Raw genomic sequence first — 13,839 nt, 5'->3', positions numbered from 1 at the left:
CCCCTTAGCAGAGAGGTCAATAACCAGGGGACACAGATTTAAAGTAATTGGTAGAAGGATTAGAGGGGAGTTGAGGAGAACGTTTTTCACCCAGAGGGTGGTGGGGGTCTGGAACTCACTGCCTGAAAGGGTGGTAGAGGCAGAAACCCTCATCACATTTAAAAAGCATTTGGATATACACTTGAAGTGCTGTAACCTACAAGGCTACAGACCAAGAGCTGGAAAGTGGGATTAGGCTGGAAAGCTCTTTTTCAGCCGGCACAGGCACGTTGGGCCAAATGGCCTCCTTCTGTGCTGTAAATTTTTATGATTGAACCCCCCAATCCCCTCCTCCGAGCTGCTAATGGAATGTTCAGATTGTGCTATTTGGACTACGCCATTGATAGTCCTCTAGGGATATGAAAGTGATGGTCTACATAATGTAGATTTGGCAGATAGATGTCAGGTTAAATCTCCACCATCTTCAGAGAAAAAAGTACTGTTGGTGCTAATGGCAGCTAGACTGCTGACATTTAGCATTCCAGCCCTTGAACCATGTGGCACTCTCAATACGTCATGTGCTACACACCAGGAGCTCTGTTAAAAAGATCATTAAATGAACGGATGTTGTATTATCATGTGAGGTCGGTTCATTTGACAGAAAAAGAAAGACTGACATTTATATAGCGCCTTTCACAACCATCGGATGTCTCAAAGTGCTTTACAGCCAATTAAGTACTTTTGAAGTGCAGTCACTGTTGTAATGTGGGAAATGCAGCAGCCAATTTGTGCACAGCAAGCTCCCACAAACAGCAATGTGATAATGACCAGATAATCTGTTTTTGCTGTGTTGATTGAGGGGTAAATATTGGCCAGGACACCGGGGATAAATCCCCAGCTCTTCTTCGAAATAGTGCCATGGGATCTTTTACGTCCACTTGAGAGAGCAGACGGGGCCTCGGTTTAACGTCTCATCCGAAAGACGGCACCTCCAACAGTGCAGCACTCCCTCAGCACTGCACTGGAGTGTCAGCCTAGATTTATGTGCTCAAGTCCCTGGAGTGGGACTTGAACCCACAACCTTCTGACTCAGAGGTGAGTGTGCTACCCACTGAGATAGGGGGCACAGCATCTAGGGACAGGCATTATCTGCCCCAGAGTGCCTAAGTACCAAAGTACTAACTCCATCTTGCATGTCTTCTCAGAGATATGTATACTTTTCAACTGCACTGCAGTCTTTAACGTTTCCAAACAGCCACATTTTTTAAAATTAGTTTCCTTAACACAGAATAACTAAGAGAAAACAATGAAATACTGCTGTTTATATAATGACCTTATTACATTGTCAAAATGTCTTTAAATGCTTTGAATAATGAATTCTGTTTTGGCTGCAGTGACTGTTATGTCGGCAAGCACTACCTAAAAAAAAACCTCAAGTGTCAAAGGCATGTCATGATATTCCTGTTCACTCTTACAGGCTATACTGTTGTAAGGAGGGCAGCGTGGTTGACAATGGACTCAATTCTTATTCTAGCAGACAGTAATGGCATTATGCTCCAGAGCTGAGCATACTAGAAGGTAGAGAGGAGGATTCAATGTGTGATTGTAACCATACCGTCTTACACTGCAGTGGCTTTGTACACAGGCGTTAAAAATGAGTGGGAATTGATCTCATGAACACTGATCTGAAGTTCTCTCTGATGCGATAGCTGCTGTCAAAAGAAATGCTCCACCTGCCTAGCTGTACCAGCATCAGGAATCTTGAAACACTCCGGAAGATAATTGACAGACTTTTGTAAACAAGACCCAGAATCTGCCACCTTGTTGCTTTTTTTATGCCCCGTCACCGCAGTGCAATCCCGAAGGAGCCAGGCAGGTCCACATATTCAGATTCAAGCTTGGTTGTACATGTGAGTAGGTGGAACCTGTTGTGTATGTAATATGTGTGCTACTTTGAACCTATGGACAGGACTGTACTACTTGTTGGGCGTAGTGATACGCAGTACCACTCCTGGCCATAGGGGTATAAATAGTACTGTGGGTACTGATCTCCCCTCAGTTCCCGCCTGTGGGCATGAAGTAAAGACCTACGTATAGTCCCTACCTCCAACCAGTAAAGACCTGTTTGAGTTATACGTTTAAGTCTTTGTGTTAATTGTTCAATACAATACACATACTTAACACTGGCGACGAGTCAGGTTCTTACCCTGCGGCAGTTGAAGAGAGGTTTCAAACATCACCACCCCACTAGAAGCGACAGGCTTTAGGACTCTGAAGCCTCCATCAGCGACTGAGCACTGGAGTGCAGCAAACATCCTGACAGCTTCCAGCGACTGACAGAAGTCTTTCTGCAGTTTCCTTGTTCAACCTAGGTGGTGGGGTAAGCCGTGCAGTGTTGGCTGCAAAGACAGGGCTGGGGAAGTTGGAGAAGATAAGGGCGATCGCAATCCCTGATAAGAGCCGCGGTGAAACGCGCGAGCGGGTAAGCCAGAGCCCGGGAGGGAGCGAGCAAGAGCCGCGCGAGCGGGTGAGCCAGAGGCCGGGAGCCGCTTCAAGTGCGAGGCGCAGCGCGGGCCAGCGATCGGGACCAAAGATAAGGGCCGCACTCGGACTGAAAGGCGCGGCGGCTGCAGAAGCTCAAGGTGCGAGAGCCGCGGTGCACAGCGCGGGCTATCGATCGCGGCGAAGATAAGGGCCGCACTCGGGGGCTGAAGGGAGACGGCGTCGGGGGACGGGTGAAGACCGCCAAGCGCGGGAAAACCGCCATTTTGTGGGCGGAGGACGACGGCAAGAGCGGGAAGCCGCCATCTTTGATAACAAGTAAACAAAATAAAATCTGAGAAATTGCAAATCTACAATGCCTAAACACGGGAATATTAGCACCTTTGATAGTGACCTCGAAGATTGGGCCATATATGTTGAAAGAGTAAAAAATTATTGTAAGGCCAATAAAATTCGTGACCAAGATAAAGCTCTAACATTATTAAATTTAATGGGTGCGAAGACATACGGGCAATTGAAACACCTGTTATCACCAGATGAACCGGCGGATAAGACGTTCGATGAGATTGTTACTGTCCTGAAAGATCATCTAAACCCCACGCCGCTGATGCTAGCGGAACGATTTAAATTTTACGACAGAAGGCAGCTACAGCATGAAAGCAATGCTGAATATTTGCTGGAATTGCGTAAATTAGCGAAATATTGCCAGTTTCGAACGGGACTGACAGATGCACTACGAGACAAATTTGTGTGTGGGTTATTTAAACAGGATACACAAAAGCGACTGCTCGAGGAGAATGAGCTGACGCTTGAGAAGGCGGTCACTATGGCAGCAGCACACGAAGCCGCAGCGAGAGGCACGGCAGTAATGCAGCTACGGTCACCGGAGCTCAGTGCACACAAATTGGGTGTGAGTTCTGGCAAATGTTATCGTTGTGGAAAGACAACGCATGATCAGAACCAGTGTTGGTTTAAAAACCAAGAATGTAGAACTTGTGGTAGGCTTGGACATATAACTAGAGTATGCAGGTCAGGGAAGAAGACCAGCAACAAGAAGTCACCGCAAGGGAAATACGCAAAGGTACACAAGGTGGCCGAACAGGAGTCCGATTCAGACGCAAGCAGTATTGAACTGGCTAGCTTAAGGGTACTCAACGTTGGTAAGGGTGCAGACCTCCAGACAATTTGGGTTACTCTTCAGATAGAAGGAGTCCAAGTAAAAATGGAATTGGACACTGGATCGGCATTGTCGGTCATGAATAAGAAAGATTACAGAAGGTTATTCCAACATATTCCCCTACAGGATACGGAGATTATATTGACAACCTACACGGGGCAGAGAGTGTACCCCATCAGGACAATAAAGGTTGCAGTGGCCAACAAGGGCGAAGGAAGTCAAATAATGGACTTATATGTGCTACCGGAGGGAGGTCCACCACTACTAGGCCGGGAGTGGTTTAGAAACATAAATATAGACTGGCATTCGCTAAAAGCCATAAAGAGTGAGAACTCGGTGCAGATAATCAGCCCAGACTCTAGAACTGATGATGGTAAGACCAACCCATGTGCAAAAGACAAAGTTTCAGCACAGAATTCCACTGAGCAACAACATAGTTTAACAGTGAATTCTGAGTCTGTCAAGTCTACTGATATGCACATTTTTGAGGGACACTGGGCTCGAACTCAACTCCATTTCAAACTACAACAGCAATTAGAACAAATGATTCGCCGTTTTGAGCAAGAGATGAATGAAATAAAAAAGTTCTTTGTTACAGAGTGGGAGAATCTGGAAAGGCAACAGAAGCAACTGATGGAGAAAATGGAGCAGGAGCACACCAACCATCTGCACGAGGAGGCCGAACGAATCAAAGCTGATTCAGGTTCTGAAGGTGCGTGCCATAATCTGGTGTCAGAAGAGTTAACGGTCAGCCAACTCCTTCATATGCTGAGGGACAAGACTCTGAAATGGGAAAAACTTGAACACGAGCTGCGATCTTCAAAGGAAAAGGGTTCGGAGCTCTCAAAAGTCATTGAGATGGCTGATGTGACGACACAGACTGAAACGACTGCAACAGAGCAGCCATTGGATGCCAAAAGTACGCTGACTCACGTCAATGTAGAACAACAGACCGCTGAAACAGCTGCTCCGGTAGAGGGACTGCATAGTCCGAGCAATCAATCTCCAAAGGAAGTTGAAGTATTAAAATCACAAATGAGGTCACTAGTAAACGACTTGCTGAAAGCCCAGAAAAAGCTGGATGCAGAGGTACACATGAAGAAGTCTCTTCAGGAAAGATGTCTGGATTTGGAACAAGAGCTGGCTAACGTCCAGCTGGGTATGGAGGAAATAGACGACCCTCTCGCTGGCCTAGCTCAGGACGACACCGAATATTACCATGACCTGTCGGACGACTCCGAATATTACGATGTCCTGTCCTGCCCAGCTTGTAACTTCGACCCCCAAAGTGCAGAAATCATGGAGGAGCACCAAAAGTCTACGGAACATCGGAAGAAGGTGGCTCTACTACGGGAAGTAAGAGAGATAGAGAAGGAACAGCAGTCGGATAGCGTCCAGTTGGGTAAGGAAGAAGTAGAAGGGCCTCTCGACCTGTTGAGTGATAGTGAATACTACGAGGATGTGGTATGCCCAAATTGTGATGGAAACTCCCAAAGTGCTGAAATCCGGAGGAAGCACTTAAGGTCTAAAGAACATAGAGAGTTGGTAGCATTACAGCTGTCCGCCGAGAAGATGGGAACGACAAGAGTTGTAAAAAGGCAGAAAAGAAAAAGAAGAGGCCGAAAATAATAATTGTTTAAAATATTGTTACTTCTACTACCTCCGGCCGAACACTACGAAAAGATGCTGTCTGGAACGAATTAAGATCAGAGACTGAATTTACAAACTGTTCCCACAGAGACTGAACCTGTAAACTGTTCCCACTAAGAGTATGTTGCAACTGTTCGTAGAGATTGAATCTGTGATCTGTTTTGACATGAAGTTATCTATGTATCTGTTATTCTGTTATGTAAACCTGAAGTTATATATGTATATATGTTATGACGTTATGTTAAATGGGGAGATGACTGTAAAGCTAGGAAGGGAGGAATGTTGTGTATGTAATATGTGTGCTACTTTGAACCTATGGACAGGACTGCACTACTTGTTGGGCGTAGTGATACGCAGTACCACTCCTGGCCATAGGGGTATAAATAGTACTGTGGGTACTGATCTCCCCTCAGTTCCCGCCTGTGGGCATGAAGTAAAGACCTACGTATAGTCCCTACCTCCAACCAGTAAAGACCTGTTTGAGTTATACGTTTAAGTCTTTGTGTTAATTGTTCAATACAATACACATACTTAACAGAACCCTTAAAGGAATTGGCACTTTACCGCAGACAGGCTCCCACACAACTAGGACTAATTCCAGTGCTTTTCTTGAACGCACACAATCGCAAAGGACACTGAATGACCCCCCTCGCGTTCAAATTTGCATGTTCTGTGCTATTAGCGCATGGGGATTGCATTTCAAGTTGAAGTTTAAAAACATCAGCACAACCCTTACTCTTGCATATCTCAGACTTTCGCAGTTACATTTTTTGCCCTTTAAAATATACAAGTTACCATACTGACATTAACGGTGCCTAATAAATACCGCCTGTCGAGCTTCCGGACTGTAAATTATTTCTCGATAAACTTGCAGTTGATCCTTCAGTGTGAATGTCACTGCACTCTGGAGAGAGGGAGATAGAGCGAGAGAGAGAAAGAGAGTGCATTGAAATGCAGGAATCTGCACTGGGAGTAGACAAACTAGATAAAATTGCATCCAGCAAGTTTGCAGTGTGTTATAAAAATAAGTTACCCTGGTGTGTTTTTTCTCAGCTGTAATCTAAGCTCAGAATTCACATTAAACTTCATTTGAGCTTTGTACTTGTGCTTTATGACATCATTTAAACCCTTCCATTAGATTACTGCCTTCTGCTCACTTTAAGATAGCAATTATTCTCCATCTGAAACCATTACTGTGTATTGTCCAATATGTGATTGCACTCTGATCATTAATAAAACATGGGATTATGTCTTTATTGTTCATTTGATCTATATATATGCAATATAATGTACCATAATTCAAATAATATATTGGCTCTTTGAAATCACATGTTAAATTGTAGATTTTTGGACCTAAGGGCCAATTTCAATGAAACCTTATTTATGTTTGTATTGGTCAGGTTATGTTTTGACCTAACAGCGGTGGAATTTAAATTCAGTTAATTAAATAAATCTGGAATAAAAAGCTAGGGGGCGATTTTCCCAGCCCTGGGGAGGCGGGTTTGGAGGCGGGACTGCCGGGAAAATGGCAGGATCTGGGGGCAGGTACCCATCCCGCACCCAACCCGCCTCCGTGCCATCTTCCCAGGAGGTGGGTACCCGACCCGCACTGGATCCTGTCTCCTGGAGGCGGGAAGTGGATTACAGCCACTTCACTGCTTGTTAACAGGTAGTTAACAGGCAGTTAAGAGGATTATCCCCATTTTTCCATCAGAGGCGCGGGCTTCCCGACGTCGGGGTAACCCCGCCAGGGTCAGCGAGGCAAGCAGAGGGTCTGCGGGGGTCGGAGGGGTCCAAAAGTGGGCTGTGGAGGTGAGTGATGGGTGCAAGTGCAGAGAGGTAAGTATGTGAGGTGAGTGAAAAGTGTTAGAAAAAGTTTACTTACCTTTGTTTCTTCCTACAGGCTTCAATCGTTGGGGATCCGGAGGCTCCGGCATCTCACCGGCAGAGATGACAGAATGGCTGCTGCATTCTCCGATGCAACAACCATCTGCTTTCTGCTCACAAAATAGGTTTGGTGAGCCTTGAGTACACAAACTCACCAAACAACAGAGAATGTCAGTGTTTGACAGCGTCTCAAAGCTGTCAAATGATGACAATTCATCTGTTAAAAATTTTTGACAGATGAAACGTCATACGGTGACGTTCTCTGTAACCGGCTTCCCCTTAATTGGCCTGCTAAGCGCCCCCATTGGTAAAATCACCCCCCTAGTATCAATAACGGTGAACATAAAACTACTGGATTGTCACCAAAACCCATCTGGTTCACTAATGCCCTTTAGGGAAGGAAATCTGCCGTTCTTACCCGGTCTGACCTAAATGTGACTCCAGACCCACAACAACGATTAGCTGCCCTCTGTAAAGACCTAGCAAGCCACTAAGTTGTTCAAGGGTAATTAAGGGTGAATGAATTAAAAAAGATACATTGTTCCTGGAATTGTCATTAAACATAGAAACATAGAAGATAGGAGCAGGAGTAGGCCATTCGGCCCCTCGAGCTTGCTCCGCCATTCAATGAGATCATGGTTGATCATTCAAATTCAGTACCCTGTCCCTGCCTTCTCCCCATATCCCTTGATCCCTTTAGCCTTAAAAATATATATCTAACTCCTTCTTGAATATATTTAATGAATTGGCCTCCACTGCCTTCTGTGGTAGAGAATTCCACAGGTTCACCACTCTCTGGATGAAGAAATTCCTCCGCATCTCTGTCCTAAATGGCTTACCCCTTATCCTTAGACTGTGACCCCTGGTTCTGGACTCCCCGGCCATCGGGAACATCCTTCCTGCATCTAGTCTGCCTAATCCTGTTAGAATTTTATAAGTTTCAATGAGATCCCCTCTCATTCTTCTAAACTCTAGCGAGTATAAGCCCAATCGACCCAATCTCTCCTCATACGTCATTCCTGCCATCCCAGGTATCAGTCTGGTGAATCTTCGCTGCACTCCCTCCATGGCAAGAACATCCTTGCTCGGGTAAGGCGACCAAAACTGCATACAATACTCAAGGTGTGTTCTCACCAAGGCCCTGCACAACTGCAGCAAGACATCCTTGTTCCTGTACTCAAACCCTCTCGTTACGAAGGCCAGCATACCATTTGCCTTCTTAACCGCCTGCATGCTTACCTTCAGTGACTGGTGCACAAGGGCACCCACGTCTTGTTGCACTTCCCCTTCTCCCAATGTATTGCCATTCAGACAATAATCTGCCTTCCTGTTTTTGCCACCAAAGTGGATAACCTCGCATTTATCCACATTATACTGCATCTGCCATGCTTCTGCCCAATCACCCAACCTGTCCAAATCATACTGGAGCTTCTCGGCATCCTCCTCACAGCACACACGCCCACCCAGCTTTGTGTCCTCTGCAAACTTGGAGATATTACATCTAGTTCCCTCGTCTAGATCATTTATATGTATTGTGAATAGCTGGGGTCCTAGGACCGATCCCTGCGGTACCCCACTAGTCACTGCCTGCCACTCGGAAAACGACACGTTTATTCCAACTCTTTGCTTCCTGTCTGCCAACCAGTTCTCTATCCAAGTCAGTACCTTGCCCCCAATCCCATGTGCCTTAACTTTACATGCTAATCTCTTATGCGGGACCTTATCGAAAGCCTTCTGAAAGTCCAAATATACCACATCCACTGGTTCTCCCTTATCTATTTTACCAGTTACATCCTCAAAAAATTCCAGTAGGTTAGTCAAGCACGATTTACCTTTTGTAAATCCATGTTGACTTTGTCCGATCCTGTCACTGTTTTCCAAGTGCTCTGCTATTACAACTTTTATAATGGACTCTAGCATTTTCCCCACTACCGATGTCAGGCTTACCGGTCTATAATTCCCCGTTTTCTCTCTACTACCTTTTTTGAATAGCGGGGTAACATTAGCTACCCTCCAATCCATGGGAACTGTTCCAGAGTCTATCGAATTTTGGAAGATGACCAGCAATGCATCTATTATTTCTAGGGCCACTTCCTTAAGTACCCTAGGATGTAGATTATCAGGCCCTGGGGATTTATCGGCCTTCACTCCCGTCAATTTCCCTAACACCATTTCCCTACAAATACTGATTTCTTTCAGTTCCTCCCTCTCATTAGACCCTATGTTCCCCGACATCTCTGGGAGGTTATTTGTGTCCTCCTTTGTGAAGACAGAACCAAAGTATGTATTTAATTGGTCTGCCATTTCTTTGTTCCCCATTATAAATTCCCCTGATTCTGACTGCAAGGGACCTATGCTTGACTTCACCAATCTTTTTCTCTTCACCTATCTATAAAAGCTTTTACAATCAGTTTTTATAATCCCTGAAAGCTTACTCTCATATTCTATTTTCCCCCTCTTAATTAATTAATTAATAAAGAGGTATAAGAAAGCAGGGTGGGAGCTGATCTGAAGCTGTCAAACCACAAAGAAAACACACTACTGGCAAAGTATGTAGTGTACCCGTGCACTGGCGTGTTTTCCTGGGATCCAGCTCCTCCAGGTTGACTGATGCAAAGTTGCAACTGGCGTTAAAATGAATGGACTTTAATTTATATCGTGCATTTTATGAACTCAGGATGTCTCAAAGTGCTTTACAGCCAATGAAGTACTTTTGAAGTACTCAAGAGGAGTGCTGGGCTGACCGATCGCGGCCGGCACCCCGCATGAGGAGGCGAGAGGGGGCAGGTGCTGACAGGTGGCCCAGAAAAAAATTGGCCGGCCAGCACCTGCCCTTTAATTTGCGCCTCCGCGGCCGCAAACACGGCACCCTGACCCTGTCGGACATAGCGTCCGGTGGTAGGTCAGGGGGCGTGAGCGGGGCGCTGTGCACGGCGATAACGTCATCGGTGGAGGCGCAGTGCCATGGGGTGCTGCCGGCTACCGCCGCCACTAACCTCCCACTGAATTTCGCGGGAGGCGTTAGCGGCGCAAAGCAACCCAATTTTTTCCACATTATTTTTAAATCATCACAAAAAGCTCCCTCCAAGGTGCTCTTTCCTCTGTAATTTAATGTCCCTTTGCTCTTCTCTTTCTCACTATTGATTTTATGAATCTTTTTGTTTAAACAGTGATACTAATCGCATCATCAGGGGAAATGTACTGAGACGGGCAACATGAGGGAGCTAAACTAACATGCACAGTGACCTCTGAAGCAGCATGTCTTTAATAATGTCAATTCAGAGTTGGGCTCAGTATCTCCTCCTAACTGGGTCCCTGACGAGGCTATTGGAAGGGACATAGGAACAGGAGGCGGCCATTCAGCCCCTCAAGCCTATTCCACCATTCAATTAAATCATGGCTGACCTGCAGCTTAACTCCAGTGACCCGCCTTGGTCCCAATAGTATTCACAAGTAAAACAAAATTGTCTAAATATTGACAGCAAAATAAAACACCAACTCACGTTTTTTTTTCTATACCTTCAATTTTTGAAAAGGATCCCGATGTGAATTTTGATATTCAGTTGAGAATAGTATTCATTTCAACCTGTTGCCATTTTACGTCATGAATACAGTCCAGTTTGAAACAACGTATATACAAATTGTTTTCTATGTTAACTTTTAAAAGCCAAACCATGATCACGGTAGTAATTCAGCAATCCATTGTTTCAAAGCGCAACACAACAAATTAAATCAGAATGATTTCGCCTTTGGCGTAAAACTTACTTACCATGTTAATTGATGAAACAGGTCCGATGCTGTTCACATAAATATCAACATCTATAACGGTTGGTTTTACTGTCAAATGAAGGGAAACAAAATTTGTACGTTAATAAACAGCAAAAGGGCAGAACCTCTCTTACTGCTCTCCACATTGTATATTCCCTTATTGACACCTACTTATGTCCATATCTGTAGCAATTATAATGAAGGCATTATAACATAGGGAAAAAGAAAGAACTTGCATTTATATAGCGCCAGTTAAAGACCTCAGGACATCCCAAAGCGCTTTACAGCCAATGAAGTACTTTTTTGAAGTGTGGTCACTGTTGTAATGCAGGGAACACAGCAGCCAATTTGCACACAGCAAGGTCCCACAAACAGCACCGTGATAATGACCAGATATTCTATTTTTTTTGAAGTGATGTTGATTGAGGGATAAGTATTGGCCAGGACACTGGAGAGAAACAGTCCTGCTCTTCTTTGAAATAGTGCCAAGGGTTCTTTTTTTTTGTCCATCTGAGCAGAGCAGTCGGTTTAACATCTCATCCGAAAGGCGGCACCTCCAACAGTGCAGCACTCCCTTAGTACTCCACTGGAGTGTCAGCTGAGATTATTTGCTCAAGTACCTGGAGCAGGACTTGAACCCACAACCTTGTGACTCAGAGGCGAGAGTGCTACCCACTGAGCCACAGCTAACAACAAATCGATAGTTTAAATTGTATCTTAATAAAAACAAACACTTATTACTGGAGAGTTTTATTTTACCTGCATATCCTTATGTATTAGTATTAGAATGAGGGTTTGTATTCTGTTTATTATTTATAACTTTATTTCACATAGCAAACAGAGGAAATCTTCACCTATTGTCAGAAAATCAAGAATTGATATATTTAAGAACATAAGAACATAAGAAATAGGGGCAGGTGTAGGCGATTCTGCCCCTCGAGCCTACTCCACCATTCAGTAGGATCATGGCTGATCTGATCTTGGCCTCAACTCCACTTTCCTGCCTGTTCCCGATAACCCTTGACTCCCCTGTAGCTCAAATATCCGTCTATCTCAGCCTTGAATATATTCACTGACTCCGCCTCCACAGCTCTCTGGGGTAGAGAATTCCAAAGATTCACGACCCTCTGAGAGAAGAAATTCCTCCTCATCTCCATTTTAAATGGGCGGCCCCTTATCCTGAAACTATGCCCCCTAGTTCTAGATTCCCCCACAAGGGGAAACATCCTCTCAGCATCCACCCTGTCAAGCCATCTCAGAATCTTATATGTTTCAATAAGATCCCCTCTCATTCTTCTAAACTCCAATGAGTATAGACCCAACCTGCTCAACTTTTCCTCATAAGGCAACCCCTTCAGCTCAGGAATCAACCTCGTGAACCTCCTGTGAACTGTCTCCAATGCAAGTGTATCCTTCCTTAAATAAGGAGACCAAAACTGCATGCAGTACTCTAGGTATGATCTCACCAGCACCCTATACAGTTGTAGCAGGACTTCCCTACTTTTATACTCCATCCCCCTTGCAATAAAGGCCAGTATCCATTTGCCTTCCTAATTATTTGCTGTACCTGCATGATAACTTTTTGTGTTTCATGTACGAGGACCCCCAGATCCCTCTGTACCGCAGCATTGTGTAGTCTCTCTCCATTTAAATAATATTTTGCTTTTCTATTCTTTCTACCAAAGTGGATAACCTCACATTTTCCCACATTGTACTCCATCTGCCAAATTTTTGCCCACTCACTTAACCTCTCTATATCCCTTCGCAGATTCTCTGGGCTGGATTTTGCCAGCACTCAGAGTGTGGGTTTAGAGGCAGGTCCGCTGTCAAAATAGCAAAGATTGATAGTGGGTAGGAAACCCACTGTCAATCCACCTCCACGCGAGTCTCCCAGGTGTTGGGTCTGTCTGCGCAGAACTGACCCAAGACCAAGTGGTGGGGGAGACAATTTAGATCATTAAATGGCTTCTTAACAGCCAATTTAATGCTATTTTGAGCCTACCTTTTAAATTTACGTGCTCTCCCATGGGTTACCTGCTGCTCAGGAACACGCCAGCTCACCCTGTTGTGAGTTGAGTCTGCTTGGATTTATATGATAACCTGACAGCTGCAGAAGTGGTATAAAGGATACCATGTTGCAGCTGTTCAGTTTCAGAGCTCAGAAACTGTTGGTTACTGCATTTGTAAGACATTAGCTTGCAAGTGTTTAGAGCCAACTGTAAATCCAGTCGCACTCATTGGAGCAAGCTCTCTCACCATTGACAGATCACTTCTGTCATCTCAACTGCAGCCGCCATCTATTGCAGCAACATCGGTGCCCTTGGAAAAATCACACCTTGGTCCTCTGAATCCCAACACGATCAGCCCCAACACCAACATCACCAGGCACATCAACATCACCAACAACAATACCAACCTTCCCCGCAATCACCTGATGCTGCACAGGACACAGGGCATCAGCACCCGACCACATTGCTGACCGGGAGGCCAGCGATGGCATCACCATGGCCAGATTTACTTTATTTGACGCTTTGCACCCTGCCTGCCACATGATGCACCAGGTTGGCACCATCCCACACCAGCACTGTGAAGCATCCCCTTAATGTCCAAGCCATTCCATGCACCCTCATCACTATAGCGGGGGAAATTATGTCTCAAGATTCACTAGGACTCACTAAGACACTTCTCAAGGAGTGCACAGATCTGTCCAATAACGTGAAGTGTTGAAAATGTGTGACAACACATCAACAGAAGCTTTACATGAACATTGGCGATAACACCCAGTGCCTACCCTTGTGTGTTGTTAGTTGGTATGATTGCACTAGGATGAGGGTGAATGTGAGGTGTGGCTAGTGAGATGGGGATGTGATAATGTA

Source organism: Somniosus microcephalus, chromosome 10, assembly GCF_052327205.1.
Source record: "Somniosus microcephalus isolate GS21.2 chromosome 10, FLI_Smic_1.0, whole genome shotgun sequence".
NCBI classification, from domain to species: Eukaryota; Metazoa; Chordata; class Chondrichthyes; order Squaliformes; family Somniosidae; genus Somniosus; species Somniosus microcephalus.
The sequence above is the reverse complement of the archived record's forward strand: the minus strand, read 5'-3'. Positions refer to the sequence as shown.